This window comes from Rhipicephalus microplus, chromosome X, assembly GCF_043290135.1.
Source record: "Rhipicephalus microplus isolate Deutch F79 chromosome X, USDA_Rmic, whole genome shotgun sequence".
NCBI classification, from domain to species: domain Eukaryota; kingdom Metazoa; phylum Arthropoda; class Arachnida; order Ixodida; family Ixodidae; genus Rhipicephalus; species Rhipicephalus microplus.
The window spans coordinates 339,106,957-339,115,286 of record NC_134710.1 but is presented as its reverse complement, the minus strand read 5'-3'; the positions used below and the strand labels follow the sequence as shown (position 1 = coordinate 339,115,286).

General features: G+C 42.7%; 1 long non-coding RNA gene across 1 annotated transcript; it reads right to left on the bottom strand.

The window, feature by feature from the left end:
* Positions 1 to 4,481: 4,481 nt before the first annotated feature.
* Positions 4,482 to 7,240, bottom strand: LOC142776312 (uncharacterized). Its single transcript, XR_012887444.1, has 3 exons — positions 6,540 to 7,240; positions 6,231 to 6,280; positions 4,482 to 5,692 (listed from the first exon to the last, which is right to left on the bottom strand). It is a non-coding gene; the product is annotated as an uncharacterized LOC142776312 (long non-coding RNA).
* Positions 7,241 to 8,330: the final 1,090 nt, after the last annotated feature.

Sequence of the window (8,330 nt, the reverse complement as noted above, 5' to 3'; positions counted from 1 at the left end):
TCTATAAAAAAAACTGCGCCATTTTCGTCACCATCGACGAGTCGCCCAAGCATCGCGGATGACAGAGAGGGACAATTTTTTCAACCTTACGTGATGAGGAGCTCCCTAGGAGTATACGACCACTATGATATTGTAGCGATACGGAAGCACAGAGGCTTATTAAACAAACTTATTTATTAGGGCAAGCCTGTGCCCACAAGTTAAGGTAACTATGAGAAAGCTGCGAGTCCTTCGAACACTGAGGAAATCTGAGAGCAGACCTTCCATTTCTTCCCCAGAACCCCCGAGCGCATGACGCGTGCGAGCTGGGCCTGGCCAGGTGCTCGTGCGGCCACGGTCTCTGTGCGGCACGGTGAAGGGCGCTCTATATGAGTGTGGCCAATATATCGCGGCAATTTACCAACAAGTGGTTCAGCGGGACAGCAAAATACCACTTGGTATGTTGATACACCCCCATCTTCAGAGGGCCGGGACTCACCACTCGAAAGGAGTGCGCTTCCATCACTGCAGTGACGGATGGTGGTGGTGAAAAACATTTATTCATACTATTTACAAATAGGAGAGATAGGGGTGGCCTTAAGGCCTGACCCTGTGGTAATATACGCCAATGTATACTCTCAATCAATGCAAGAATGTTTTACGAGGTTGTCATGACCACCTCGTAAAATCACCACTCGAAAGGAGTGCACTTCCATCACTGCGCACTCCTTTCGAGTGGTGATTCAAGGTTACTGAAGAGCAAGTGTCCCAAATAATGCAGCTTAATAATCGAATAGTGACCAACTAATATTTTCTAGTAATTCTTTTTTGGTAACTGTGCACAGTTTAACATGCAAGTGCACACAAGCATGAGCAATCTTTTTGCTGACATAATGGTCATCATATTATGTGACAGTATATGTCGCGACCACCTTGCATATTTCAGAGAGCTATACACTATAAGCTGTATTACAATCACACTTTCTGAAGAATTTCGTGCATAGAAAAGTGCTAAAAGTTGGTTCCGAATTCTCTATTTATGCTTACGTGCAACGTACTATCGGTTGGTTCTAAATTATCTACTTATGCTTACGTGCAACGTAACAAACATATATTTGATTGAGAATCTTACTAGCATCTTAGTCAACAGTAGCGAAACCATATCTACTAGGTCTTACCAGGAACCACTGTGCCTATGGATGACTGATTACATCCTCTCCATCCTAAAACAAAAAGACTACTGGTATCATAAGGTGAAGAAGAATAAACACAATCGGTATTACCTGCGTAAATACAAAATGTTGCGTAATAAATCAGTGTCGGATATAGAATACGCAAAAAAGAATATTATAGCGGTCTTATACAGCAGGCAAATGGTAATACTAAAAAAATATGGGAAAAAGTAAACGAAGTTACTGGCAACAACCCGAAACAGCAAGTTCTTCCAGACTGCATAGACGCAAGTATTGTTGACAGGTTTAATCTATATTTCACGAGCGTCAGCCCTTCCTTAGCAGCAAAATTTGACAATTCGACCGAGTACCGCTTGCACGGACAATCTTTAACCAACAGTTTCTATATGTACGATATCGAATCCAAGGATATTGAAGCTGTTGTACTAAACATGTCTATGAATAAGGCTGCCGGACTAGAGTGAATCATGGTGCGGTTTTTTAAGGAAAACATAGATATCCTGTGCCCTATCTTATTTAACATTTTCAATCATTCTCTGCATGCCTCTACGTACTCATGTTCTCTAAAAAAGCTAGAGTCGCACCAATATACAAAGACGGAGAGCCCACTGACCCATCTAGTTATTGGCCAATATCCATGATAAGCGTCCTTAACAATCTATATGAGAAACTTCTTGCAGCCCGAATACATAAATTCCTAGATAACTACCACATACTTTGCCCACAGCAGCACGGTTTCCTTTCCGAGCACTCAACATCAACCGCGGTGCTGTCTCTAACCCAAGCAATCAACTCCGCCCTAAACAATAACAAACTGGTGGCTCTCGTGTACTTATACCTAAGCATTCGACACCGTAATCACTCCGTACTCTTATGCAAATTGAAGCACTACGGTTTTTTTAGAGGTGCCCCACCACGGTGGTCTAGTGGTTAAGGTACTCGGCTGCTGATCCGTGGTCGCGGGATCGAATCACGGCTGTGACGGCTGCATTTCCGATGGAGGCGGAAATGTTGTAGGCCCGTGTACTCAGATTTGGGTGCACGTTAAAGAACCCCAGGTGGTCTAAATTTCCGGAGGCCTCCACTACGGCGTCTCTCATAATGATATGGTGGTTTTGGGACGTTAAACCCCACAAATCAATCAATCAAATCAACGGTTTCAGAGGTACATCTTTCGACCTGTTCCCAAGTGATTATCATGACTGGTACCAAGATGTTCGCATGAACAATATATGTTCTTTGCCTCAACCTATAGAAACTGGTGTTCCACAAGGATCCGTCCTTGGGCCCTTATTCTTCTCCATGTATATAATCGATGTGCCATTATCCTTACATTGCTCTGACGTTCTGATGTACGCTGATGACACAGCTATAATTATTACAAGTAACAATATCGAGGAAGTTGAATATAAAACAAACTCGGAATTATCAATAACTTCCAAATGGTTTTGTGCCAACAAATAACCTATATAACCAAGAAAACTAAATATACAATTTTCATTCTCGTAATAAGACTGTAAATGTTAACTCCATCAATATAGCTATCGACAACCACTCTCTTGTCCATGCAACCTCTTACAAGTATCTTGGCGTTCTTCGATAACCACTTAAACTGGCAAAAACACATAACGGAAGTATGCACTAGGTTGGCGTCCGGATCTTATGCTTTACTGCAGGCACGTAACAACTTCGATAGAGACATTTTACGAACATTATACTTCGCATTCATCCACTCACACATTATATACTGCATTGAATCTTGGGAATGGGCTTATAAGACTTACCTAGAACCTATTCGAATATTACAGAAACGATCTCTAAAAACAATAACGTACTCTAAGCAAGATCTTCCGGGTAAACCACTGTTTAACGACGTGCAAATTTTACCTTTTGATGCATTGCGTAAAGCAGACAGCCTGCTGCGTAAATAACAACATACGGCACAACAACCTTTTCGGTGCATCCTTGTTCTACACTACTTCTCGACCCACTAGAAATGCTGCGTCTGGTAACTTCAATCTGCCCCCCACAAACAACACGTATGGAGAGTGTCAGTTGCCGTTTATAGGAGCAAAAATATGGAACAGCTTGCCGCCTGAAATAAAGGAAGCGTAAAATTTTAACACTTGTATAAAAAATTTCTAAGCTTGAAAGATGCGAACAAACTTTGCAATTTTTTGTTTCCTGGCATGTCGCATTGCAGTCACACAAACATCATACGAGCTAAATGGTTATTTGGTGTGTGCAATTTTTAAAACACGTGCCGCTGTTCTGGATTGTGAATCTTGTTGTGGCCTAGCAACGAATGTTGTATTTGTATTGCGTTTGAAAATACGGATACTGGTATTGTTGGCTACTTAATAAGTCTCTGAGTTGTCTCGGTTATGTTATTATGTGCACTTTAATGATTTGCCTGCGTTGGTGCACCTTTTGACACTATCGCGATTACAGATTTTATTGTCGTTTGGCTCGAAGATTGCATGCAAAAAAATGCTTGAAGTAGTACTGTACAACGCCCTGTGTTTTGGAGTGTTAGTTTCTTTTTTATGTAACAGTAAGCCTGCATCACTGCATACATTTACTTTTTGGACCCAGGACTAGCCATTGGCTACGGGTCCAAGCAGTCTGATAATCTTTTGTATTGTATGATTCAACAAATAAAAAAATCGTAGTGCTGAGAACACTATGACAGTAACACTGTGGCATATTCAGACCACGACTATACAATAGAACTAAGTAGTTTAGAAGCGATGCAAATCAGTCTGGAATACCACAGTTCGCACATTCATAAACGAATAAAAACGAGGCACTGCTTACTATAATGCTGTAATTATATTGCCTAGACATGATGCCAGCATAGGGTCTATTTCTGGCAGTATCCTTAACTGTCATGCTAGATGGCTAGTTGTGACTCTGGCTCGACTTTAATTTCTGTTCCCCAAGTCCATAAAAATTTTTTTATCCCTACCGACGCCACCATTGCTTGCACCTGATTTTTTGACACGGGTTTAACTATGCAAGTATCTCTTTAAGATTTACGATGTCAATTCTCACCATTCCTGTTTTCATATAAACTGAATCAAATGTGGCACATACCCACAGTTCCATGAGCAATGGTAAATGGTGTGTGACACAATTGAGGGAAAGGGTATGATGCACGGTACTAGCGTCTCACTTTATGTCTTAACCTGTTAATCAGTTGATCCTATACTGAAGTCCTTTTATGTTAAATTTTTGTTCATACATGTTACACACACTACCACGGGAGTGCCCAGATGTAGGCGGCTAGACAGATACAAATGGTCAAAGTGCCATAGCACAAAGTACGGCTTTATGAGGATGCAAAGCATAGTGCACAACTTACATTGTGTTGGATGAAATTGCCGAATGTTTGAATCATGCTTATATTGGTGCTCTCTCTCTCTAGATTAAATGTGCATTGTACTGCTATATGGCGCTCTTTCTGTCTCGTCTTTTTTTCTCTTGGTCTGCCTTGCGCAACGTATTTCAGCCTAATATGTACCAACTAGCCCAACATAACGTACTGTTAAGCATTGTACTGCATTTTCCCTATGCTTGCATTAGGCCACATTCAAATTTGATCCTTCTACATTGACTTTTTGTAACACAATAATAATTTTTAGGGTTCGATGTCCCAAAACGATAATCTGATTACGACATACATCTTAGTGGAGAGCTCCGAAAGTTTCGTTAACCTGGGTTTTCCTTAATTTTCCCCTAAACCTGAGCACACTGACTTCAATCATTCTTAACCATATCAAAAACTTCAGCTGCTGTGGCCGGGATGTGGGATTTGCTGTTTTCAAACAGACACACCACAATTTGCAGGGTATTCGCTAGTTCTAAAGCTGGCTTTGCCAGTAACTTCTCTCAAAATAAAGCAGCTAACTGGTTTCACTCTTAGGTCGCTTAAGGAAAAAATAGATGCTTCAATTTAAAATTATAGTACGGATACTTATTTTATTACCACTGGGTATTGAGATGAAAAACGTGTACCCATTAAAGCGAAGCACACATCTAAAAAAAGGATCTAAGAGCTTCACAGTTGAAAAAAGTCTCGTTTTCCGGGGGTGACCGCTCTACCGTATATATGAGCTTCTCAAGTACACTTAATCACTCAACAAAAAGAAGTGCACGAGAACTGAATATGGTGGATCACTTGCGCAGGAGCACACATGCTTGATAATGTTCAATGAATGGGTCTCTTGACTTTTTTCTTCAGTAAAACTTCTAGCACTATTATGATTCACAACTGATCAGCCATTGCAAGCATCGTATTATCGAAGAATGACTGGCCGGAGAGCAGGTACCCTGGTTAGGTCTTTCGCTGACGTCAGGTGGCCGAGCCCTTTATTGCTCCAATGACTGCACATAAGCACAGTGCCAAAGTTTGAAGAAGTCAGCCGGTGTTTTCGCTCTTGACACCAAGTTTATCTGGCTTGCTGCTGCTGGGAGTTTTTCTCTAAACACTGTGCTTGCAGAGGACTAAGCAAGATTTTCTGAAACAATACATTCACAATTTTTTTAAAGAATAAGGCAACTCAAAGGGCATTCCTAATTGCAAAATCAGACATCAGGTGAGGATATCATGAAAAGACTCAAGGCTGTCACAGAGAATGTAGTTTGCTTATAAGTGAGCACAACAAACAGCAGGCAGCGAAATTATGCTAGTGAATATTTTTATGCTGCTCATTCTACTTCTACTCAACAACCCAGACCTTTACACTGCTTTCTTACGCTTAAGCTTCACGCTTATCAAGACAACATTCTCACCTAATCACACACAACTTCCTACGTTTTCACCCACCTGTTCCACAGAGCCACTCCCGTTCATATAAATTTAAAAACACTTGAAGGCTGTCGCTTCACTTTCCTTATTTCAAGTATGTTAGGCTATTATGCGTACAGATAGCTGGCCACAAAATTTGATTAAGTGACAAATTACAGTATCTTTTCCTGCTTCAATGGTAATTTGTGGAAAATGTTAAGCTGTAGCGCACATATACCGGCAGGCCGACGTGCATGAGCAGCTCTTACCTCCTTTGTTTACAGCATGTTTGTAGTGTATGCGCCGGACTTCTCAGTTGCTGCAGATTGAAAAAATTTCATTATAAATATTTCACAGTGTTTTTGATGCTACCATTCTCTGATTACCCACTTTGACCGATAAGCTCTCTTTTTTGCTATAGCAAACAAGTGCTGTCAGTGCCTTGCATACCTACCAAGAGAATATTGTGTGCACCAAGACTGACAATGTACTAAAAATTAGGTTAGGAGAGCCCACAAACGCTCTGGTAGCACGTGCAGTTTTCTGTGCTGCTTCCATAGTTAAATGTGGCGACATACCTCCAAGATGTGTCTTTCAGCACCACTGATGCCTCCTGGTATGTACCACTGGCTGCTTCCAGTGAGTGGCTCCGTGAGTTTTGGCAGGCACGGTGTAGAACTCTTGTCATGCTTATCGACCTTCTCCCCCAGATAGCTGCAGAGCAGGACATTGAAGCCATGAGGCACGAGTGGCTGCTCGTAAGCTAGTGGCGAGCCACAAAATAGGGTGCCATATCTGGAGCTGCACACTGGAGCACAATCTGCAGCAGCTAGTACGGTTACTAGCGCACTATCTGCGTTTGCGTCTTAAAGGGCTTGGAAAAACTGGGCGAGATCCTTCCTCCAGTCTTCTACGTTCCTCTCCTTAACTGCACTGACATCAAGGCGGCTCAGCATTCGCAAATCACGGCCACCCTCACTTACTCTTCGTCAGTCTGCATTCAGAAGGCTGCTTCCTTTTACAGTGTCACTCCGTGGCCGTCTCCAGTACTGAGGTAGATCAGTGCACGACAAGTGAGCCGGAACCTCACGATGTTTTTCTATTGCAGCAGTAGAAGTACGTCAAGCACTGCCGCAGCATGGCTGCAAAAATACTTCCCAGCAGGGCACTCGCATTTTCCATCGAGCACACTACCATCGCATCTGATGGTGGCACAAAAAAGATAGCGTGGCTGTGTTTTCTTTTGCTGCGGTAGCAGCGTGCTTGTGTCAAGTAGCCATCGTTCCTGCATAGAGAAAAAAAACGAAATCTCGCAAAAAATCTTTAAAACATAATGCAGGACGAAATAAAAAAAACCGCGTCTACCGGGGCGAATGCAGAAGAAAACAAAAAAAACGCCCGCGCAGGACCCCCTTAATGTATGCATGCATGTTTAGGCAGCCTAAATCACTGGATAAAAATTCTCGTGATGGCTAGACAGCCGCGTAATTGAACGCAAACCTCTACATAGGCAAGAACATTTCATTTGAGTGCATAGATTTAGGTTAAGACACCATAGGCATTCGCCGATGTAAGGTACCCACAGGATCCAAACTAGTCCTGTATTCACAGCAGTATCCCTAGATGCTTCTCATTTGTGGCAAGCACACGCGATTCCTCCCTCTCCCCCCCCCCCCCCGTTGATTGCCGTATGGTTCATTTTAATCGGAACCACGCCTCATCCACAAAAATGTTCTAGGTTACAATGACGTTTTAGAGCCAGCTGCAGAAGATAAAAAATAGAAAAGACTGAATTGGCTTTGATCGCGATCGAAAGTTGTCACACGACAATTTGTTCGTTTCGCGCAGCGCTGCATAGAGCGACCTTCGCTTTTGGTTCTAGGTTATCGAAGCGGCTGGGTTCCCACTTACACCTTTTCATTTCACTTTCAATACCCTTCAAGTTACCATAAGAAGCAGTGTAGGAGGTACAATTACGAAAATTCACTCGGAAAAAAATGTATCCGTAAACGGAGCGAACGAAGACTTCGCATCATCGCTCACAGTTCGTTCCTGGCAGTGTCTGCGCCGACGTCTGTCGGCGCAGACACTGCCGGGACCGAACTGTGAGCGATGATGCGAAGTGTAGCTACTTCCTTTTCTTGCTCGTAGCACGCACGTAGAGTCGATGTTATGACACAGCCTTCGTTTAGAATTATGTATCTTCGGTGAGCCTTTTTTCCCGTTCCGGGCGCGCATGCTAGTTGTCTGTGGTCACGGTCCTGCAACCGCGGCAGTCGAGCCAAACTGCTCATCCAACCCCTTGAAGGCTACAAAATATTACTCAGTGTCTAGCAGAAGCAGCTAAGAAAGCTTATAAGAGAGTACTG